Source organism: Corvus hawaiiensis, chromosome Z (assembly GCF_020740725.1).
Source record: "Corvus hawaiiensis isolate bCorHaw1 chromosome Z, bCorHaw1.pri.cur, whole genome shotgun sequence".
In the NCBI taxonomy this organism is placed as follows: domain Eukaryota; kingdom Metazoa; phylum Chordata; class Aves; order Passeriformes; family Corvidae; genus Corvus; species Corvus hawaiiensis.
The window spans coordinates 30,045,232-30,070,409 of NC_063255.1; the positions used below are offsets into that span (position 1 = coordinate 30,045,232).

General features: G+C 40.5%; 1 long non-coding RNA gene across 1 annotated transcript; it reads left to right on the top strand.

The window, feature by feature from the left end:
• The first annotated feature begins 1,610 nt into the window (after positions 1 to 1,610).
• Positions 1,611 to 25,029, top strand: LOC125320570. The gene is made up of 4 exons (XR_007201186.1): positions 1,611 to 1,693; positions 3,442 to 3,497; positions 18,245 to 18,381; positions 24,119 to 25,029. It is a non-coding gene; the product is annotated as an uncharacterized LOC125320570 (long non-coding RNA).
• The last annotated feature ends 149 nt before the right edge of the window (positions 25,030 to 25,178 follow it).

Here is a 25,178-nt window from a genome sequence, read left to right on the forward strand (position 1 = left end):
AAGATTTTATCTCACTAGCTGCTCTGTCAGTTTTGTGGGTTTACAATTGCCTTCTTTTAATTTCAAAAGAACGTTTCAAATTGCTGTGAGAACACTGTATAAAAGAACATGGCGCTATGCAATTAACAGAGCACAGAAGGAAATACTGAAAATTACTCTATACAAAGATTTTTGATAAGAGTACAAACCAGAACAGGAATAAAGAAAAATATATTTGCCTAATCACTGCTTTATAAAAGCATGTATTGGAAGTAAATGTAGCTAAACTTAGAAATTAACACGATTTTTAATTAGCAGCAGGCTTCTCTATGGTGTATGCCTATGTACTTTTTGGACCAAAAGTTCAGAGTTGACTACCTCACATGGAAATGTTATTTTAAACATCACATTTAAAATGTGTTTTTAGCTTTTCTGAAGCATTGCAGCTTCTAGCAAAAACTCACATTGTGCGTAAAACACCACCAAAGAGAAATTGTGAAGGTTCACTTTCCGTGAGTAACAGGATACAAAACCCACCCATCTTCCTGCTCTGCTACAACAATGTTCTCTACCTCTATTCCCAACCAACCCAATGGATTACTTTAAAAATTGTATCTAACCTTCACTCTACTCTTAATCTTGCATTTTGCTGTTTCTTTTCAGCCAACTTTCAACCAAGGAATTAGGTCCAAAAGTTTGACTGCATTTCCCAATTGTACTGTCAGGTCAGATGAGCAATATTTTTTCTAAGCATACAAAAAATAAGACATTTGTTTAAAAAAAAAAAAAATTAATTAAGATGTGGTTGTCTTGCTACCACAAGAACTGTAGAAAGTATCAGGTGGCGTTAACATTTTGTGTAGGTTACGATATCTTGCTGGTTGCTCTAAAATAAACAGAAAGTGACAAAAGCTACTGAACACTCAACGTTGGAAGGCTGGTGTTTAAGATGTATGGTTTTGAAATGGTAGACGTTTTACAGATTCCTCTGCGCCTGGACTGTTCACCGGCCTGTGTGAACAGTCTGTAAGCCCACACCAGGAGATCAGCTCTCCGCTGTCGTCGGCTGCTGTCGCGACAGCGTGCATCCCCGGAGGCCCCAGCGCCCGCTGAGAGGGCTTTTGCCCGGCTGGCGGTCCCGAGCGACCGGAGGGCAGGACCTCACTGCGCGGGCCGCGCCGGGGCCTGACGGCAGCTGCGAGGCCGAGGGGCGGGTCTGCGGCCGGGACCTGCAGGAGGACACGCTCCCGGCCAGGAGCAAGCTTCCAGTCGGAGGCTGGCTCTTGGAGAAGGGGTCTCGGGCGCGGCTGCCTCGCGGAGCCCGCGGTAGCCCCCGGGTCTCGGCGCAGCGTGGCGTAGGAGCAAAGGGCAAACGCAGCGCCCGCGGGACCCGCCGCGCCGCGAGCAGGTCCCGGGGGGACGCGGAGGGAGGGGAGCAGGGACGGCCAGAGCGATGAGGCCGTAGGCGGCGGCCGTCGGGGCTGGCCCCGGCCCAGCGCGGCCCCCCCGCCCCGGCGGGGCGAGGCGTGTCCCCCGCGGGCGCGGGCAGCGCGCGGGGCCGGCGGCGGCCGCTCCTGCGCGGCAGCGGCAGCGGCAGGTGTGCGGCGGCGGGCACGGGGACGGGAACAGCACGGGAACAGCACGGGGACAGCACGGGGACAGCCGCCGCCGCGCCGAGCCGCAGCTCTCCCGGCTCTCCCGTCCGCCGCTGCAGGTACGGACGGAGTCGCGCTGCGGAGCCGTGGGTGGTGGATGTGCTGGCGCAGGTCGACCCTGGCGGTCCCCTGCCGGGGCCGGGGGCTGCGCGGAGCCCGAAACCTTAGCGGGCGAGACCGCCCTCATTTCCCGCGGCCGGAGGCGAGCCGCGGCAGGGAGCCCTCCCGTCGGGACCGGCTTGGTGTGGAGGAGGGGGAGCGCGGTGTCCCCGGAGGAGCGGCGGCCCCGGCCGAGCTCCGGCTGAAGGGACCCGAGCGCCCCTCGCCAGACCTGTGGCCGCAGGCGACGCGCACGGAGGTTTGGGTGTCCCGCAGCCTCCAGACTGGGAGAGGGGCCGGCAGCAGGCCGTGCCTCCGGAACCGGCTTCTCTGGCGGGGCGCAGGTACGTGGAGAGGGACGCGGATCTCCCGGGCCCGCCGGCGGCACTCGGCTCCCTCCCGCTGGCATCCCCGGACGAGAGGTTGGTCCTGCTCGTCGGCCGCAGAGTCGAAGTACTGAAAGTCACTTTCATGTCGAAACAGTAGCAGCGCTAACGCGAAACAGGTAGCGTGTTAGCTGGGATGTGCTTAAGGAGTGAACGGTAAGGATCAAAGAACAAATTTCTCTCACGCAAATAATTGGGAAAGGGACAAAGCCACAGGCAGACCCTGCCGTGGTGCTCAGGTGTGGTTTAAGGTAAACGCTTTCTTAGGGCAACTGCCGCGTTTTACAGCTGGCCATTGGTAAGACGTTCAGTTTGATCACATACTTCATTATGTTTAGCCCTGTTTAGTAGATCTCTGAAATATCTCGTCTTGCAGATGCTGTCAAGCATGCTGCTTTTTAGTCACACTAGTTGCTCCTCCATAATGTTTAACTGGATCCTTTCATTCCTTTGACTGGAGTTGAGCCATAGTACAAAAAATTTCTGAAGTCTGTGCTCTTATTGAGCAAAGACTTATAAACAATACAACATTTGAAATTTTTTACTTTTTTTTTGTCTATGAGCTACGTTAGTTGTTGGGGTTTTTTTTTGTTTTTTTTTTTTTGCAAGCTAGTAATTCTTCTGTGCTAGTGAGTTTGAGACATTTCTGATACAGAGTGCTACTGACACCATCTGTAATTCAGCATAAAGGTGTCAGAGTCTATGGACTTGAAGCCTATGGTTTGCTGGAATCTCTTGATTTTCATTTTTTTTGTATTTAGAAGGAACTCTTGAGCACAGTGAGACCTTACTGCAAGTCAAACTTCCCTTTGGCACTGCTTCAGTTTAAGCCAGCTTAACTTAGTTTTTCAGAAAACTTCCTTAAATAGTAGAACTAGGACAAAATTGTTTAGCGTGCACATGTATTCAGAGACACGTAGTTTAAAGAGGGGATTTATTTACAGATTATTTCAAGACAGAACTTTTACTATGAGAAGTAAAATACCCTTTCAACTAACATATAAAAAGATTTCTGTAGCTTTTAACACTGAGAAGAATCTGAGTCCATGTGTGGTAGGGTTAGTTAAAAACAGGAGAAAAAAATCGTCCTTCTATACCACCTGACTAGCCCAAGTCTATGCAGAACAGTCATAACCTTTATTTTATTCTTCAATATTTAACATCTGGACTCTACAACTAGTGTTACAGTTGTGTGTAGCCATGAATTTTTTTAATGCTTCCTGCAACTGGTTTAGGGAGGAGTAAAGAAAAGTTATAGGCAGTTATAATTAGCCCAGTATATGATTGAATTCTCAATGTAAATAAAACTTTTTTTCATACAGAATGAGTTTTAAACCTTCAAAATCAAGACAAGATTTTTCCTATTGAGTGACACAAGGTAAGTGTTGTTTTCAAGGTAGCAGACTACTCCTTGTAGGCAATAGCGTAACAATATGTAGAGAAAGAAATCTCTTAAGTATCTTTGTAGCTGTAAAGGCTGGTTACTAATGCATTAGCACTATGATTGACCTCCGATTTTGCACTTTGTGCAAGTAGTGGCAGCACGTTTGTGCTCTTTTTTAGATTTTGTAAAGCAAACAGGCTGCTTTAAGTATTTGCAGAACACTCTGCAGTTACAGAAGAGTTTCTTGCCTGGGAATAGCATCAGGATTTTTGCTTTGAGGTGATGTGTGTTGCTGTATTGGGATGCTTGGCAAAAGAACAAGCCAGTGTTGTCCTTATCTACAGGAGGAAGCCCACTGCCTGCTTAGTTTTGTGTGGTCCTTTACCTTGCAGTTTCTCTTTCTTTGCATTTGACCCAGTTATTCCAAGAAATGAAGCAAGCTGTCCTTTTTTTGGAGACTTCTTAGAACTCTAAAATGTCATATACAGAAATGACATTTGTTCTACTATGTGCAGGTTTTTTTTTTTTTTTTTTTTTTAATTCTTAGTGCAAGAGTATTGCATGAAAGAGCTGTGAATGGAGAAAGCACAGGGATGGAAAAAATGGAAGAAATTACAAGTAAAAAAGAAATCCTTGTGTAAATTCTAATTGTTGTCTTAACTAGTGATTCTTTGTGTTATTTCCATTTATTTCAGCAATTCATGTGGCTATTGTGTCTCCTTAGGAAACAGCTAGTTAAGCAGTACTGTTTATTCTTAGAAATCAATAGGGAAGACAGGCAGGTTCTGGCCAGAAAAAGAAGGCACAGCATTCCCTCACATGGTATGAGAAGTAGTATGTCTAGAGGGTGGGAAGAATTACAGGATGGGCAGAATTAAGGAATTTAAGCACAGTTTTATTCTTGGCAGTTCAAAACCCACAATAAAAGTAAAGTTCAGTGAAGAATAATACTGGGGACTTAATTGTTCTTTGAGGGGGTTGGGAGCAGAAGAGAAAGGAATTTGCCTCTACAGTATAGGTGAACTTGATGTTGGGCTCCGCTCAGAATAGCTCTGGTTGTTTCTTCTGTGTCTTGGTCTTCCCTCACTTGTTAGTGATGCTGTACAGTTGGCAGATGAACAGATGCTGTGAGAACTTTCCATCAAAGGAAAGTTTAGCGGTAGGAGGAATGCCTTTATGGGAATGAGCTATGACAAGTTTGAGAATAGGGTAGATGAATTAGTTCTGAAATTTTACATTTGTTTTTAAAGAGAGACGTAATGCTAAAAGATAGTACCATCCTACTGTACAGTCAGTAAATCTTCCTTCTCTGGATTTTGTCTTTTGCTGTCTGTTTTCAATGTTAGTAGATGTGCTGATACAAATTTTATGATAATGTTACCTGTTGTCTTTTAAAATAAATTACGTCTTTCTGTTTTGACCAGAAATGTCAGTTTGTAACAACTCATTTTGTCTACTCATATACAGGCTTAGAATGCATGTCCGTGGATCCAGGGCAGCAACAAAATGCGTCTGTCTGTGACACCAACATTGGTGTTTCTTAGCAAGGGCTTCTGGTCTTTGCAAGTCATACACTTCTTTTTTTATTCCTTTTTTTTTTTGGCCACAACAGACAGATGTAATTTCTTTTAAAAGACAGGAGCTAACATTATTGTATAACTTGTATCAGCACATCTACTAAATTTGAAAGCAGACAGCAAAAGACGAAATCCAGAGGCGGAAGATTTACTGACTGTTTTTCGTTTAGTAGAGTCCCATCTTCATTTGGTGAAATAATTATTCTCTCTTTTTTAAATCTATTTCACCTCATTTATTTAATCAGGTTTTGACTTTATTTAATTTCATCTATTGTGGACCAAAGACCATTTCTTAAATTTTTTCCTAAATGTGCCTTTAGTTCAAGTGTTGTGTGTGATTTCTGAGTGTCTCATACCAAACTAACTAAACTTCACAAAACCTGCAAGACTTGGGTAAATAGTAAGGTAAAAACTGTCAGATGCATGTTCTGGATATCCTGGCTCAGTTTGATATCATTTTGGTGACTATTTCTGCAGCATAGCAGGGAGCTTCTCATCACACCTGTTCTGTCTTCATGCCTTTCATCCTGGCTATTCTGAAAACAAAGTGCTAACAACTCGTAGGCATTTGTAAAAACTTTGTAAGAGTTCCAGTACCTGCTTTGCATAGGAAGTGTAAGCTTGAGAAGGAACTCAGTTTTCTAAGAGGTCTTTCAGCAAGATAACGACGGCAAGATAACTCTTTTCATTTCTCCCGCCCGTATTCTTAATTCACATGTCTCCAGTAACTTCTGCAACAAGAAGTGTGAAGTCTGTCCTTTCATGTACTACGATTACTGATTTCCCACAGAGTAGTCCATTGAATTGATAGTACAAGGTAGAAAATTTCAAAAACTTATGAAAAGAAAACCTTTTGAGCATATAGCTGGTAAATACTGTAAATAAAAAAATTTCTTTTAGAAAGTCAGCAAAATAAAAAACTGTGTTTGTATTTGGCAGTAAATAATTATCTGTTGAGATTTGATCTGGTAGGGTGCTATGCACCAGTCATTTCCACATACTTGGTTATTAGAATTAGCCCTCACATTGAATTGAGCCAATACTTCATGTAGGCAAAATACAACAAGCAGTTGTTCTTATAAACAGTATTCACAAATTTTCAAGATAACCAGGAGATGAAAATTACAGAGGCTAAAATATGGAAGAATTTAAAATAGAGCAAATGAGCAGTGAACTATTATCCTCTGAATACATCTAAAGATTCTTTAAAATTAGTACAAAAAAAGAAAAAAAAACAACCCATAAGGCTGGAGTCCAATTAAATATCTGTACTATTTTAAATAGACACATTATTGGCTACTAGTAAATGCCTTTTTTTCTTGAATGAGTGACTTTAACAAAAAAGGTGTGTTTAGAAATCTCTGACAGAGACCTTACGGCACAAAATCTTGTTTTAATTAACTAGCGTGGTTTAGGGGCAAAAAAAAGATATTTCTTCCTTTTACTGTGTACATTTACATGACCCACTTCAATACATGATAAAATTAATGAGAAAATTTCAATCCATTGCAGTTTTTTATTATAAAATGTATGCCTAAAATAACTCTTTTGTAGCTTTCATTCTTTCATCTTTGAATTAAGAATTCAGATAACCGTAATTCACTCAATTAAAAAACACCACCAAAACAAAACTGACCAAAGACTAAGTCAATATGTTTTCTGTAGATTTTCTCAGGTAAACCTTAAAAAGAGAAGGTAGCTCCGTATAAGCAATAAACCACCATGGGATTATCTTCAAATCCACTTTGAGGTTAGCTTGCCTGGCAGTAGCTGTGGCAGACATTCTCCAGTCTGATACTGTTATAAGAGAATCTTTCTGTTACTGGAGGCAACAAATAATGCAATTTATTATTCTGTCTAGATTTGTCATGCTCAAATATTGGAGAACACTTACTGAGCATAAAAATCTTCTCATGTTTATAAACAGGACAGGAAAATAATCACTTTTCTTCTGTTACTGTGTTGGTCTTGATGTGTTACCCTGGAGACCAGTTCAGCAGGTCTTCTCCAGCAATGACTGTCCAAGCAATCCTCCATCAGAAGTGACCAGTCACTCTGAGTCTTCTGTAGTGATGCCTATTGTATCCTTAGGTCAGATTCAACAGGTATCTACCAGCCACATTGCTTGTAGACTCCAGAAACCTATTCTCTAGAGGCTGCTGGGTTTAACCAGTTGTACAGAGGGATGTGTTCTTTAACCTGTTCTGCATGAAGAAGAATAATTAACATGTGCTATCCACATAACTTTCGTTGGCTAATCATGGTGAACCTTTCTTTTTTCCTATGAGTCTTCTTCAGAACTGCCAGTCTACTACTTTTAAAACTCTGCATTAAAAACCCCAGAAAATACAAGAAATGCAAAATTCCGGCAACAATATCTGTGTCCCAGCATTCCATCACTGATTCACCTTAACTTCCAATAAGAAGTTGTATCTTTAGTTGCAGTGTCTGCCATGTAGGTCATGGGATGAAGGGGAAGGAAGGCAGCGCTGTAGTAGACATTAGACAGCTTTCTATGCAGTGAACAGAAAATGTCTGAGCCCAAAACTGAAAACCAAAACTTTCTTGGTTTGGCCTGAAGCAGGATTAAACCACAGTAAAAGTCAGAAATCCAGATCAATCTTGGTTAACTTGCAAATTTCTTTCCAATAAAGATGTTCTCAACACAGTAGGGTGCTTTACTTAATCAGTGTTCCTTAGACCTTCTTAGGAACATGCCGCTCACAGCAAGCTATTTTCAGAACATTTTAAATTGCGACGAACACATTTGCAAGACACCTGCCCCTGTAAGAGTTACCCAGGAATAGTAATTAACACCTTGCTTTAAAGTGTGACAGAGAATGTCAGATAGGGTGAGGAACAGTAAAATGAAACAGAAAATTACACAGAATCGTTGATTTAATAAGTAGATTCATTTTAAAAAATGTGTTTTTCCAAATCTTGAGGGAATAATGATGTGTTTTCAACTCTACAACTCCTTTAAAGGCAGATAGATGTCTATATAATTTTTATTAATTTGAACCAGGTGTAGTTGTGGAAGTGCCAGCCTGTAAACTAGTATTGTTTTTGTGTAACTAGTGTTATTGTGACAGCAGTCATTTGTAGGTAACACAACATATTTCCCTAATTATGGCTAATATGAACTAATCATAATGCAAAGGTAAGGATGGATATTGTATGCCTTTTTGAGGACTATATGCAGTAATTTTCCTTGCAACTTTTGGGCTTTTCTGTGTTGAGGAATCAGTGTCTGGTTTCTACAATAAGTGGAAAAAGTGGACTGAATAATTTGGACAACTGACAAGCCTGTGAGCTGCAAAGAAATTTATACCTCATGTGTTGTTGATTTATTTTTCTAGACTTAGTGGTTCATTTGGTAAACAAATTGGGGAGAACAACAGGTCAGTAACTAATGCCACATATGCCTGCAAGTCCTTTTTATCTGCCTTACCCTGCAGTCCAAGTGAAACACACAGGGCAGAAACAACAAAAGGGCTTAAACACTCTTAACAAATTACTGTGTTCCTCTTGGCTCTATACATCCTTAGTTAGTTACCACGGCCTATTGATGAGAGAGAGGATTTGTTACATGTTTGTTACATGTTTGTTCAGACCCAGCGGAGCCCTTAGGTCAGTGTATCACAATGCAGTTAAATACAATTTTACCCACCAAAGCCATTGTCATTATTATATCCCATGGCCATTCAGCATGTGCATCTTACACCATCACATACGAAGTGGGATTTCCTTTTAGGACACCAATAGTAAAGAAATTATTTGTATGAACAGGACAATATGGGCAACACTTCCGTGTTGCTACAGCACATTTGAATTTTTTATTTTGCCTTGAGAACTGCTTCTCTTAATCTGTTTGAACAAATAAAGGAAGTAACCTAGGCTGTCTCTTTCCCATTAGAGAATATACAAATATTAGTTGGCTTACATTTTCACAAAGCAGCATTTACCCTAGTTGTTCCACTTAAGAGTGTTATCTCTCATTTATATCAAACTTTGCTCCAACTGAAGCATAATTATTTTACCAACAATGTGCTGAGATGCTATCCATTTACAACCGCTTTTACTATGGACATATGTACTATCAGTATACAAGATACTCCTGAAAAAAAAATCACACCCATTACTTTCATTATTAAAATGCTGTTAAAATTAGTCTTCCCGTGACAAAGCTAAATTTACTATAAGCTTATAGAATGCCCTGTTCCTATTTGAAGATTGCAGATTTTTCCATAACCACTGATGTCTATTCTAGCAATTTTTTTTAAGATTTTTTTTGCATTTGGCTACACATTAGCTAATTCACCTAATTACAATTCTCATTGGAGAAAGAGAAGTATTCAGAAGACCTGAATTACTTAATGTTTCTTTTTTTTTTTTTTCATGGCAACCTATTATTTCCCATGGCATACTAATGCCTCACAGAGTTGTGTTAAAAGGACAGAATTCACACAGGAAAGTGAAATGCTATTAACTTCGTTCTGGTTTCATTCACATTCTGACTTCTAAACATATGCATTAGTCTGACTATGCTTCCACCAAGTCAGTGGCAAAATCCCATTTACCCAGAAGACTGAATCATCAGCTGTGATTAATTTTGATTTTTGGAGTTTTTACTTCCAGTAAGCATGAGACGTGTTCATGTTACAACTATTTGGGATCCAAATAGGGGTTGAGAAATCTCAGAGTCCTGTACTTTCAAACTTCTTCCTAAATATTTTAATCTTAAAGACAGGTAAGAAGTTTAACATAATTGTGACAAGCATCTTTATCACATTTACTGATGTCAGTAATTGCTGTGTTTGATCTTAAAAAATTACTGATTTGATTTTTTGAGGTACACTTGCTTTCCTGCTTAGTTGTGTGGACTTACTTTACTGGTATCTCATGCAAGTTTGGATTCCGTTTTGGATAACAGGTGTGATGACTTTCTAGATAATCAAAATTAAATATCTGAAAGTGTAGTATCACTTTTACATGTTGACACATGACACTTTTAGGTAAGTTGAAGAGTTATTTGAAGAAATACATCCATCACCTGCAGTGAAGTTTAAAACCTGGGGTCTTAGTCCAGGTAATTTTTTAATACAAGGGCTGACATTGAAATGGCAGGGATTTCTTTCAGAAATAAGGACTACAGGAGTATTGGTGGATCTGTAGCATTGGATATTTTGGTGAGTTTCATGTGATGCTATCTGGTTTTATCTGATTCCATTGAAATTGTTTTTGTTTCCATCTAACTCGTAAGCAACAGGGTTTGAAGTTGTTATTCATGTTGCAGACTTCACCATTGGAACATGCAAAGTGTATTGCTTAATTCAAATATGATAAAATGTGTATTTTTATTTATATCTGCATAAACATGAATGTAAACAAATGAAATTAAACTGAAGCTACATTGTCTTTAAACAACTCACTGGCCAAGAATTTTTTGAAAGTGAATTGTTTGACTCCTGCATGAGGGTGACAGCTTTTCCATCATCTGGTGAAGTCAGGGGTATTAGTTGGTCAAGGTTCAGTGATGCATCGTTAAATACTGAGAAAAACCCATCAATCACACAGCTCAGTTCCCTTGGCACAGGATTGCTGTGTCTCTCAGAGACTTGGGATTCAGCTAAATCTGAGAAACTAGGCCTCCATGGGATTATTAGTTCTGGGATCTTCCCAATAATCTTTCATTTTGGTACTCTACTTTCTTCAGCATCCAGAGAAAGACAGGTAATCAATCATTCTTCAAAAGACATAGTCTGTCCTGTATGTGTCTGTTATTCGCACAGCCCCCCTGCAAAGAGTTAGATTCTTTTAAAGGACAAAATCCAATGTAAACAAGATTAGTTCAGTAATTGAAGTAATATCCAATGCAAAGAGCAAAAGAGCTCAGGCCAATTTTATTTAAAGTAATTTTAATTTTTTTTTTAACTTGAGCCTAACATCATTATTTGTGAGGTAGGTGAGATCAGTCATACCTTAGCTAACTTCTACATGGAGATACAAAGATTCACAAAGATTTGCACAACCTTTTTTTTTAAAAAAAAAAATTTAAATGCCAGAACAAGACATACCTTTAAAAAAAAAGGGGGGGGGGGGGGGGGGGGGAAGCAGCATGTGTAGACCCAATAGGCTCAATTAAAAACCCACAGAAATTAACTGGAATCTCTTTGACAAGGGTGTGTCTTTTGAGACCATGCAGGAAAATGTATGTGCATTAGGATATGGCATAATCTCATAGGTTTTAGAAGCAAGGGAGAGAAGGAAAAGGTTTTTAATTTACCTAGAAGAATACCCATGGAAAACTCAGTATGGAAGACTCCTTCAATTGATGGAAGATGACAGTTCTGTTTAGTTAGAACAAATAATGGTTTATACTGTAATAAGTGAATAAATATTTCTGGATGAATAATTTATAAAATTCACCATGGTCAAGTAATTTGGTGTGAGGGAAGAATATATGTGAGCCTTGTTAAAACAAATATAACAACGTTTTCTCAATGAGTATTTTAAGCAGCTGTATGTTTTTCTGTTTCCAGCTACTGCTTCTTTACTGTTGATACATTCCCAGCTGAAAATTTTCATGGGAACTAGGATTGCAGAATCTTCTAGAAACTGTTTGCCTGCTCTTTCCTTCCATCTTCTTCCTGGTGCAGAATGTTTTCAGATTTTCAGAAATCTACCAAATGTTCTTTGGGAACCCAGTCTGTAGGAGAGTTGACATCCCTTTGGCCTTAGTCTCCCTACAACTTGAAGCCCCTCCTGACTGTACACCAGTCCTGTAGGATTAACAGTCTTACTCCTCAGCAGTGTCCGTGCGTGCATATGTTGGGTTGGTCTCCTTGGAATGAAGTATTTCTTTCCTTCAAAAATGTGCTTATTCTGCATTTAATGGGAGAAAATACTTTAGCCAGCGCAATAAATGAAAATTAATTAAAATGCAATTAAGTCAATTTATGACAGACTCTTATCTTTAAAAAATTCAGGCTATTATTCTGAGGAAATTAGGCATAGTCTCTCTATAATTAGTGAGAAAATATATTGAAATGGATCATGCATGTCAGAGGCTGCCAAAATACTTGGTTTAAAAACAAAGGTCCTTGAGGTAACATCCCAAACTCGCAGTTTTATGAAGCTTCAGAATTTGTTTGTAGACTTTTACATTACCAGGTCTGCATAATTACAGGGATTAAACTATGCCCGTAAGGCTGCCTGTTTTCTCTTGGTGCTTTCCCTCACACATACTGTGCTACTACTAATGCCAGTGCAGCTTCTGGTTCTGATAGTGGGAGTCCTATAATACAAGAGGCTCCAGGCAGCTGCCAGTGCTTTGAATACTGGTTGTCTAAACCTGCTCAGAGCAGGTCTATACACAATAACCTGGTGAAGCTGGGGGTTGGAAGGTAACTTTGCATTCTCTACTGTAAGGTTCATCCCAGTGAATCAGTATCAACAATTGTTATTTCTCCCTTCCTTTCTCCCCTCCAAAAAGCTTAACCTCCATTGGCCATGTGAAGTTTTGCCTTTGTTTCAAGATTCTTTTAAAGCTACAGCTTTGCTTCAGGGAGGTGCTGATTCTTTGTCTGATTTAAGCACTTTTCATAGAATCACAGAATGGGTTGGGTTGAAAGGGACCTTAAAGATCATCTAGTTCCAACCCCTCTGCCATAAGCAGGGACACCTTCCACTAGACCAGATGGCTCAGTGCTCCATCCAACCTGGCCTTGAACACTTCCAGGGATGGGGAGGCCACAGCTTCTCGGGGCAGCCTGTTCCAGTGCCTCACCACCCTCACTGTAAAGAAATTCTTCCTGATAACTGATCTGAACCTGCCCCCTTTCAATTTAAAGCCATTACCACTGGCCCTATCACTACATATCCTTGTCAAAAGTCCCTCTCCAGCGCCTTTCAGGTGCTGGAAGGCTGCTATAAGGTCTCCTCAGAACAGCATTCTCTCCAAGCAGAACAACCCCAACTCTTTCAGCCTGTTTTCATAGAAGACGTGCTCCAGCCTTTTAATATTTCTGACACTCCACTGGACTCTCTCCAGCAAGTGCACATAATTTTTATGTTGGGGGCCCCTCCCTCATCTTGCTGGCCGTGCTACTTTGGATGCAGCCCAGGACATGCTTGGATTTCTGGGCTGTGAGTGCACATTGACAGATCATGTCCAGCTTCTTGTACACGAACACCCTCAAAGTCCTTCTCCTCAGGGCTGTTCTCATTCCATTCTCTGCCCAGTCTGTATTTGTGCTTGCGATTGCCCTGGCCCAGCCTCTTGCACTTGGCCTTTTTGACCTTCATGGGGTTTTCACAGCCCCACCTCTCCAGCCTGTCCAGGTCCCTCTGGACGACATCCCTTCCCTCCTGCCTGTTGACTGCCCCACACAGCTTGGTGTCAGTGGCAAACTTGCTGAGGGTGCCCTCAATCCCAACGTTTGTGTCACTGGCAAAGATCTTGAACAACACCAGTCCCAGTACTGACCCCTGAGGGACAGCACTTGTCACTGGTCTCCACTTGGACCTTGACCACAACTCTTTGAGTGCAACCATCCAATTCCTTATCGACTATTGACTCTCAAGTGGTCCATCCATCAAATCCAAGTCTCTCTAATTTAGGGACAAGAATGCCATGTGTGACAGTGTCAAATGCTTTGCACCAGTTCAGGCAGATAATGTCTGTTGCCCTTCCCTTGCCCACCACTGCTGTGACCCCACTGTAGAAGACCACCAAATTTGTCAGTCGCAGTTTGTCCCTAGTGAAGCCACGTTGTTTGACACTAATCACCTCTTTATTTTCCATTGCCTTTGTACAATTTCCAGGAGAATCTATTCCATGATCTTGTCAGACACACAGGTGAGACTGACTGGCCTGTAATTTACCAGGCCTTCCCTTCTTCCCCCCCTTTTAAAAATGGAGGTCATGTTTTTCCGCCAGTGGGAATTTCATCAGACTGTCACAACTTCTCTAATTGCATGGATAGTAGGTCTTTCATCTGCCAAGTCCCTCAGGACATGCAGGTGCATCTCTTCATGTCCAATGGACTTGTGCACCTTCAGTTTCTATAGATGGTCTCAAACCAGATCCTCTACTACAGCGACTGATTCTTCATTCTCCCCAGTCCCTGCCTTTACCTTCTGCAACTTGGTTGGAGCACTTGCTGGTAAAGAGTGAGGCAAAAAATCATTGAGTACCTCAGCTTTCTCTATGTCTCTGTGGTAAGCAGGTCTTCTGTTTCCATCTGAAGAGAATCCATATTTTCCTTAGTCTTCCTTTTATCACTGATGTACTTACAGAAGCTTTTCTTGTTGCTCTTGACATCCCTTTAAATACAGGCCAGATTTAATTCTATCAGGGATTTAGTTTTCATAGAGTCATACCATCTGTCTGCTTGGACAACCTCTCTGTATTCCTCAGAGTCTGTTTCATTGTTTCCATGCTCTTCAGGCTTTCTTTTTGTGTTTGAGTTTGTCCAGGTGCTCCTTGTTCATCCATACAGGTCTCCTGGCAATGTTGTCTGGCATGATCTTTGTTGGGATCACTCCTGAGTCTGGAGGAGGTGGATCTTGAATATTAGCAAGCTTTCTGTCTTCCCTCCAAGATTTTATCCCATGGTACTCTACCAAACAGATCCTTCAGGAGGGCAAAAATCTGCTCTCCTGAAGTCGAGGTAGTGAGCTTGCTCTGCCCTCTCCTTGTGGCATAAGGATCTTGAAGTTCACCACTTCATGGTCACTGCAGCCAAGGCTGCCCTGGAGCTTCCCATTCCCCACCAGCCTCTCCTTGTTGGTGAGAACAAGGTCCAGGATGGCATCTTTCCCTGTTGGCTTCTCTGTCTCTTGGAGAAGGAAGTTGTCATCACCCCATTCCAGGAACCTCCCGGATTATTTATGTCCTGCTGTGTTGTCCTTTGAACAGCTGTCAGGGTGCTTCAAGTCACCCCTATGGACCAGAGCTTGGGAATGTGAGGCTGCTCCTATCTATCCTCTCCGTGTTCCTGGTCAGGCGGCCTGTAGCAGGCCCCTGCTATAATGTCACCTGTCCCTGCCTGCCTGTTAGCCCAGACCTGATTCCACTGGCCCTTTCAAACACCTTCCCTTTGACCAGGAGGATTGATGTAAAAACTACCTGCCCTTCAGAATCCCTTACTGTCACACCCAGGGCTCTGTAATAATTCTTGATACTCCTCAGGATTCTCTTGGCTGTGTCACTGTTGCTGTTTCATGTGAAACAACAGCACTGTGTAGTATTTAGTGGACTGTACAAGGCTGAGTGGTCTCTCAGTGACATCCCTGCTATGACTCCCCTGTAAGCAGCACCTCTCTAGAGAGCATGTCAGCTCATCAAATGGGTACCTCTGAGCCTCTCAGAAGTCACCTACTGCTATCACCCATTGCCAGCTGTGCTGGCTGTCATGTGGGAGTAGATGGGGCTGCCTAACTCAGTCTTGGTGCCTCTCCTGATCTGAACGGGTCTTTCTTGTCTGTCTGCAGAGTGTTGAAGTCGTTCTGCAAGCGCATCTCAGGCTTTGGGAAATTCTTTCTGCAGGTCCTTGCTGTTGCAAGTTTCCATTCTTCTGCATTATCACCCCCCTTCCTTCTGCATGTGTTATGTCTTCTTTTGCCGTCTCTCTTCTCTGCTCCCCTGTTGCAGTATGTTTGAAAATTGTGAAGAGCGGTCTGAGAGTGGGAGGTGCTTTAATGGATCAAATCAATAAGCCTGTAGTCTGCTTGCTTTCCCCTTTCATTTTCTTACCTGGCTGTACTGAAGTTGTGTTCTAGTGCTGAACTTTTTAACAGGGAGAACAGATGAAGTTGGCAAGTCATTAAGAAAAATGCACTATCCCACCTCTGGTTTTATCAGTTATAATTACATTTTTTTCCTTAGTCAGAAAATGGTTCTCTCAACAGCTGGTTAGCTTTATGCATTTGATGTCATTTGATGTATTGCCAGATACTTAACCTGTTGGTCTTTGTAGCTCATAGGGTCTGTGGAAAAATCTACAATATATACAAAACCCATTAATAATATTAGATTATTTAAAGCTTCTTTTTTTCTTTCACAGTAAACTGTGTCTAAAATGAGCGTGGCATCAAAGGTACTTTATCAGCAGATTGTCAGAATCTTGTACTGTAAGCTCCTCATGTTAGTTCTGCAAGCTCTACACATCTCTGCTTTCAGTTTCAGAGGTGGATTTGTCAAATGGGATGTTAACTTCCAGCAGCAGCCTGTTACTGCTGCAAAGCATAGTTTCTCTGGTGGTTTGAACTGATTAGATTTTGGGTCATCACAGCATGCCAAATCCAGACTCTTTGGGTTATTGGCACAGCCAGGATATGCAGCTTTGAAATAATACCTCCCTTGGCCTAAGTCCAGACTAAGCTGCATTTCATACACTGCCCTCCAAAAAAACAGGCTTTGTTAGGACAGAACTGATTGTATGAGGCATCAGATTGGCAGGTCAGAGAGCATCGACATTAACACACCCTGATCTTGTCTGCTGACGCTGCTGTTTAATTTAAATCTTGTTTATTTTATGTCATGTCAGAGTACAAAAACCCTCTACTGATGTGAGTACACGTACACACAAACATTCTGCAGAATATGATCCCAAATATAAGCAGTTTTCAATTCAGAAAAAAGTATTGGAAAAGTTGTTATCATAAGCAAGTATGGAGATATTGCTAAAGTTTGAACATAACCACACTGACTTATAAGAGAGCTGGTAAGATAATGGTAAAGGAAATTTATATACGAACATACAAGCTTTGCACATATTTATAAACTAAATTCTAAAGGCAGAAAGAAAGGCTTAGCAAACACAAAATAGGCAAGTAAATATGTTTTTTCTGTACATCGATGAATTTTTATGAAACAAGCATTTGAAACTTACAATTTACTTTCCATTTTGAAGAATTTAAACATTTTTCCATCCTGAGATAACTGAAGGGAAAATTCTAACAGACCCTGATAATATTCCCAAGTGGTAGATTTAAGACATTTTCTTTAAATATAATTCCAAAGAGACTCTTTGAAATGTAGTGTCATTCATATGTCTTCAGCTCTGCACATTTTTCTTAGAAGAGAGTAACTGGTGGAAAACAGGCTTTCAGTTGTGTGACACAGCTTGCATGTTAATTGTAATGTTAATTAAAGACACAAGTGTTAACAAGGACAAAGGTTCTCTCTTGCAGTATTTTGAAATATGATTAAATGCTTGGCTTCAGAATGTTTTCTATTATATTTATGTTATACAGAAAAATGTGCTTTTCTGTCTTCACTCCCTTTTTTGGAGGGTTCTAGGTTGTATATTTTGAAGTGACTTGATCATTGGTAGCAAGGTAACACCCGAAGGAGGCTACATTGTGCAACCTCAGCTTTGAAAGATTTTACTGAACCCCAGGTTCTTCAAAGATTACCTACAAAATTTTAAAATACCGGGGTGTCTGGCGACCATGAATACACTTCTCGTATGTTAAAGATGTTGTAACAAATGTAAACAACTTTTCCTTTGCTTTTCTCCTCATTTTCAAAAATCTGGGGGAAAAAAATCCCCAAAACTACCAAAACTCCACAATGCTGATATAACATCAAGGTGTCCGGTTTGAATACAGAGTTTGAAAATGAAAATTAAAGGTACAGTTGACGACTTCCACAGCTGACAATGTCATCTAAAAAGTTCAGTAAGGCATATGTTCGGTGTTGTGAGTGACTGACCTAGTCAGTGTGCTCCAGATGGTTATCAAATGTCTTTACACTTATTAGACTCTTATATTTCACTCTTGCCATCCTGACTGCTTTATAGTACCAGGTACATGATTAGAGAAATAAATTAAAATATCTCCCCTCATTTGTTTAAAATAAGTGAAAAGAAAACACCAACCAACCATCAAACAGTGGAAGTGTGCACTGTGGGCAAGGTGAATTGGAGAAGTCTGTCTCCAGTTTTGTAATGACTACCACTTTCCTCCTGAAAATCTGTCTCCTTGGCAAATCCACTGCTCCCAAAAAGACCGTCTGCAAATGTTTGGGTGAATGGAAATAGATTACAAGAAGGTGGCAGTGTGATTTGTAAGTATGAATGAAGCTGCTGATGTATTCGTATAACAGCAAATGTGTGTGTTTTAAATCTCTTCCTGTGGCATCACTTTTTTGTTTAGGTGAATCTAGGACAAAAAGACGGAACAAACAGAAAATGAGTTTATAATGAAGTCACTTGAGAATATGATTCTACTGTGGTATATTGGATACAGCTCTAGATCAGCCACCCTCCCTCTTGGATTTTATTGATCCTTTGGTAAGAAAAGTCCTGAATACATTGTTGCTTTGTGAAAAATAGTTAAGCAAACACTGTTTCTGCTCTGCAGCTGTTACAGGCACAGAACTAGAAACTTGGCTTTTGTCAGGGATTTTTTTTAGATCTCATCACCTAAGGGGTAAAACCCACTCACATTAGCATTACTGCACACTGTATGGTAAGACTGATATTCAGATGTTTTACATAACAGTGTGAAGCTTCTACATAAATTTTCGGGTTTCTATTTTAGATCAAACAAATCACACTTAAAGATTGTACAATTCCCACTGATACCTTTCCAAGAAGTTCCTTTATGCAGAGCTGGAGAGGAGGCAAGATGTTGGCATAGCTGTTGACCTAAAAACCTGCTATGCCAACATATTGTCATCTTTCCTGTCTGTTTGCGGCAGAGGGAAGTTATACACTGTAATGAGCACTTGAAACAGCTTTAGTCTTTACAGATAATTTGAAATGTCAGTTTTCTGGCCCTGCTTTTGAGTCAATGAAGCAAGTGTTTATTAGTTACCTAACAACCAAAGGAGGGACAGAATTTGACTTGGGTTTTTTTGTTACTCAAATGACAAACAACTTAATGTGCTCTGAAAAATTTAGTGTGGAGATGCAGAAAGAAAGGGGGGCATCAGGGGGCAGGACAAGAATTGTGTGTTTTTTCTGTCTGACCTCTACACATTTGCAGAGAGGTTATGAGTTGTCTGCATATGAGTATTTCTGTTTACATCATTTTTCCTCTTCTGATTGTATTCTCCGTCCCTGTGTACTTTTCAAGTTTGTACTTTCTGTTAAGAGCCATCTAGTATAGAGTGTTGAGCAATGAGAATACAGTGGTAGCTGTATAATGAATGAACATCTGCTAATGAAATGTAGCTGCATTTCACTGATCTGTTTTCAATACTTAATTAAAAAAAATAAAACAGTAAAACTTGATCTAGAATGTCTCGTGATTGCTGTACAGGGAACCTCATTAAAAATATAAATTCAATGTAGCAATTTCTTTATTCATGTGCTTATTCTACATAAGATGTTACTTCCCACCATTAGAATTTTGCTTTGAGAATCTAAAATTAGAGGCTGGATCACGAGTAGTAGTGCTACTTAAAAAACCATGGTGAAGCAGAACTTGATTCCACATTGCATGCACAAAAGTATATGAAAGTACACATACAAGTAGTCCTTTTACACTTCCAACTCATTCTTGACACTCAAGTATTGCATTTGATCTGTATATAAAAAAAAAAAAAGTTTATTATGATTAGGTTATGTCATTGCCAAACCTAACTTTGGTTTACTATCTGCACCCACCATAACAAAATTATTATAATCAAATGTTCTTTTTACTTTCGGCTATGTAATATTCAGTTTTATTTAGCCTCTACACTTAAGCCATGTATCTGCAGTGGGAGTTCATTCAAGTGATCTCTAAACTTTTATATACAATTTATTGTATATAACACATTTTAGTATTTTAATGTATTCATGAAGACAAACATGGAGTAGCACACCAAATATAGTTGTAGAAACTTCCATCGTTCTAGCAAACATAGAGAATGCTTCTCTCCTGATCGATGTGGAAATTAATCTGATATTTAAATAACAAGGTCCAAAGGCGAAAAGACATTACTTTTCTATTGTTCTGAAAGCAGGATGCAGACAGAATGGAAAATTCAGCTCCCCTATTGTGCCAAACCTACCTATGGATCCACAGAGCAGCTGTCATCTTTCTTGTGGCAAGGTGACTTCTTGCTCTCAAACAAGTAGTGTCCCATTATTTGTGCACCTAGCCTGTGGTACTGTACCTTGTGCTACTGTTCCAGTAAGCTAAATAAATATTATTTGGTTTTCTGAAAGGAAAATAATGGTGAGAAGATACTTAACCTGGTAGAATGAATTAAAGAAAAATGGAGACAGGGATTTGATATTGGAAGACAATGATTATGATCTGGTCCTTGTTGGGAGATACTAATCTTTGGCTTAATAAGCAAGTTTTAAATAAGAATAAGTCACTTAGAGTTATAACACAGTATGGTATGGTATGTTGTTTGCCTTGAATTTTCTTGCTTTAGCATGAGCAGCTGAATTTTCTGGAGTTGTACGCCAATAGCTGTGAGCTTTCATCTAGAGATGTTTCTGGCTGGAATACAGTTAATTTCCTTAGTAATTTTCCTACTAGCATGTACAGTGAGAATAATGTTGATTACACACAAGTGTTTAAATTACTGCCAAGCAGTCCTTACTCTAAACCGGGGGCTGCTTAGTTTCCCATACTCTACCAACTATGCTAGTGCATCAGAAGCACAAACCAGAAGATGAGCAGGCCGCAGTCCTCAGCAGAAGCTGAGTCTCAACAAGATAAGAACAGTTATGTTCCTCCACAGCCTGTCTGTGAGGTTGTGGAGAAAGAATCCCACGAGGTGTTAGGAGGCCCCAGACCAAAAATTGCCATTGCACCAAGAGGCACAGGCAGGGCACATGAAGAACAAATGCATAAATTCTGAGTGAATAAAGGCCCACGGGTCTTTGTATGGGGTTGCTCAATAGATCAACCATGCTCTAGCTGTCATTGCTATACCATTCAATTATTTGGTTAATTTTTCCTGCTGTTGGATGTCAGAAACTCTGCTGTGAAAAACCTAGGGTGGAGAAATTTATTTTTTAACATACTCATTATGTAGTGCAATGTTTAATAGTATGCGTGTAGAGCCTAAACAGTACTGGGTCTTATGCTCAACAAACTACATAGCATAAGCGTATTCTATGATGAGACAGGAGTTATGGCAAAATCTTACTATTACTGTAGGAAAAACTGTGCTTTAGGAACAATATGTCTGTGCTCTTGTAGATACTCTAAACTGTCTACTACATCATAAGAAACACACTCAGTAGGTGCACTTCAAGTAAAGTGTAACTGACTTGTTTTGTGCATATAAATTTAAAGTATATGTTAAAGGTGATCTGATACGTTCAGAAGAATGATAAATGGTGCAGGAAAGAGCTGAACAAGAACAAGGAAAATTATCCATATCTTTCTTGCCAAATACAAGACTGGGCAGAATTATAAGGAAGGGGAAGGCAAGGGCCTGGGGTGAGATTCTGACCTTGCTGGTGTCAGCACAACTATTGTTCCATCTTTGTTTAGGATGGGGATACAGCTGTGGAACTGAGTTCACTGTTAGCAAGGTCCGGTTTATAACATCTTCAATGAACTTCAATCCTTAACAACACTCAGGTGTTGTGCTTCACTTACTGTCCTAACACTAGCACTTACATACTCTGCTCCTGCTTTGCAACACAAGGAGTAGAGGGAACTTGGAGGCGTCTTTGTGGTGATAAAAAAAGAAGAGAATTTGTCCAGGAGGGAGCTGGGGAATGAGATACGTAAGTACTCCAACAGGCAGCCCAGTGGGTGACCTTCATTAATCATCAAGATTCAACAGCAGTTGGCCAGCTTGGCTCCTGTGACCATGGAAATACACTGTGAATACAACATATGTCCAAAATAGGAAAATACCATGAACTGGGGAGGGGGAGTTGGGAGAGGCAAAGTAATTGAAAACTAGTAACACAAAGTATCTTCAGAAAAAGAGGAAGCAAAGATACTTGATTTTTCCAGTGATTCCATTATTCTCTACTCTCGATCTGGCACTTGGAATCTCTATCTGATTTCATGTGACTACATGTTCTGTATAGCACTGACTTTACTCTGCCCTGCTACATGATAATTGCTAACACAATTGAGACATGCAGTGAGGCAAGAAAAAGAACAGAACAAAGGCTTCTCTTGTTTCATACTTTTGTGATCATGGCACAAGTAAAAACAAACTGCTTGTTTCAGTCTGTTGACTTGTCTGGAGAGTAGCAGTCAGGATTTTCTGGAAGACAAAGGCCTATCCTCATCCAGATCAACTGCAAAACATCTTTTCCAGAGGGAGATTGTAACTGTTCACTCACAGCACACACAGTCCTAGCGCATAAGTCAAAACAAGAAGTAGTCCTCAGATGAAGCACTGTGCTGTTTGTAAACAGCATTGTTTGCTTCTTGTAATTTTTTTTTAGGAAATGACAAAAACTTTGCTGATCTGCCATAAAGAATGAAATTGGAAGGGTAGAACATAAAAAAGTGAAGTTACATCTCAATTCAAAAAGTTAATTTGAATCTAGGTTGACTGCTGCTAACAGTTCCTTAAAATATTCTCTTTCATAATCAGGTAATTTTTAAAATTATTTTCCAAGAGCATACTCACACTAGTACTTGACAAATACTCAGCTTTTGATAGCTCCATAGACAAAAGGTCCCTAGCATTAAGTGTTTTGGATGCACGTAGAAGCGGTTTCATTCACGTCTTCTGCCAGCTCTGGAGCATTTCTTCAGTAAATTGGTGCTAAATTGCATTATTTTCGTTAGCTGACTTCTGCCCTATTTAAGTTGCAGAAGCTCGCTCTTTGTATACACTGCTGCATTGGTGTTCTTTCAGAGCTAAAAAGTTTTGCAATGCTGAAGTACATGCCTGACTGGAGAGTAAGAAAAAGGGACACAATTGAATAGGAAATGGAATGAAACTGTCTATTTACTGCCATTCCAAGGAAAGTAAGTTAGGCTTACTTGAGAAAGATGATACAAAGTTAATAATGGTACTAAAAAAAGTAGTTCTGCTTGCTCAAGCGCAAGAAGGGACTGGATAAAAGTTGGCGTATACAAAAGGAAAGCTATTGCATAGCTCTTTCCTCCTTTTCCACCACCTGATGAAACTTGCTTACATCTTCTGCTGACCTGCATGCATGCATGCATACAGGAAGATTTATTGGTTGATTCATAGGTAGGTAAGTGTGTTTGTGTGTGTGTGTGTGCAGTAGCAATTCTGAAATACATTAGTAAGAATCTTCTAAGGTATTTTAAAATTAACACAGCACCATGTCATTTTGGGGTTATCTTTCCTACCTTAACATCAGTCTCTCCCGAACCACAATAAACACCAAAAAAGTGCACAAGCATGAATGTCTTTCTTACACAGCACAAACCCCCCTGCCCCCAACCAAAAGTACAGTTTCTCTGAATAAATTCCATGTTTCTTAAACCCCTCTCTTACAGTCAAGAAGCTGGTTAATAAATTCCTAGAATTCATAAGATATTATCAATCAAAGCATAAGAAATTTCTCATGTCTATCTTCAAATGCCTCTTGTTCTTTTCCAAGTGTGTGTCTGAACTAATTTTAATTCAAGTGGCACCTCCTCAGGCAATGTACCAGATTTACTGAAGTAGCCATTAGCTGGATGGTCAATCTGGGCTCCTGGCTAGTGATTTATGTAGATATCCCATTTCCAGGCACAGTATACATATTGAAATTGATTCATTCCTCTATCAACTGCTAAACTGTTTTCCGGCAATATCCCAACAAACACTCTGCACACTCCTCTGCTTCCATCTTCTGCTGAATTTGTAGAATGTGGTCTAAACACTAATCTATGTGTATATTTAACAGTGCTTGGATGAGCATATTTTCAGAATGGAGTCGTAAAGCAAGTCAAAGTTGAGTAAAAAAGCCCATCCAGAATTTGGGTGGCGTGAAAGGTCTCCAATGCAGTGTGCCTTCTGAGCCCAGGGGTGACCTTACTAAACCCTCACTTGGAAGAGCTACACAGTTACTTTATCCAAGTGCCCAGACCTGCTGAAATGATGCTACAAGATTGCACCTTTTTTAGTACTACTTTCTTTGACTTCAGGAAGAGTAAAGGATGGATGAAGAAGAGTGCAAACAAGAAATACCTGTAACTTCAATACTGTTAAGGAAGCTTACTTGAATAACTGTGATTTTATGCATACTGGTTGCCTTGATCATGTCTCTTCAGTTCACGGCGTATGGATCTTCAGGGCAGCAGATTTTCCTCTCTCTTTTCCATTCAGAACCGGGGGATATTTCCTAAAGGAAAGTCTCTGCACAGTAACCAGCACCCTCTTGTGTTCACGGCGTGCAGAGGCGAAACCCAGTGCCAAGTAACTCCGGATGACTCCGGAGCTTCATCCTGGAGCACCTCCCAAAGCCCCAACCCTGACATAACAGCAGGAACCTGAAGTCTCATGTATGTTTCTCCAGTAGCTGCTGGCTATTGCCCAGACAGGAAAGCAGTAATTAGCACGGCTATATGTACCTAACGTTAACTTTCTCAAACAGTCAGAAATATTCAATCTGAACAAGTTCTTTGTTTGGAGCTACCACTGCCCTTCCAAGAAGCTTGGATGTCTCTCAAAATAGAGTTTACACCATGTCTTCAACAGAAGCCAGGAAGTTCTCAATGGCTCTTCAGATCTCCAATGCCTTACTCAGTTAAGGATTTATGAGACAGAAATAGCACTAGAAATAGTGTAATAGCAATGAAATGGCATAAGTAAATCCAAATCAGAACAAATATGCAATTTGGCTAGGGTACAGTACTAGTATCTAAATAAAAGAACAACTGATGCAACCACCAGTGTATCAGTTCTCCAGCCACAAAACTGTCCCTGAAGTGCGTTGTTGTTGTTGTTGTTGTCCTGTTTGTACAGAAATTCAGAACTGCATACAGTTTTCATGCAGCTCTCTTCAGAAACTACGCAACAGCTGCAGGGTTTAATTCCTGAGGGAGTGGAACAAAGCTGTGTCAGGGAGGTTTAGGCTAGGTATTTGGAAGAGGTTCTTCACCCAGACAGTGGCTGGGCACTGGAACACGCTCTGTGGAGAAGTGGTCACAGCACCTGACAGAGTTCAGGAAGTGTTTGGACAATGCTCTCAGGCACGTGGTGTGC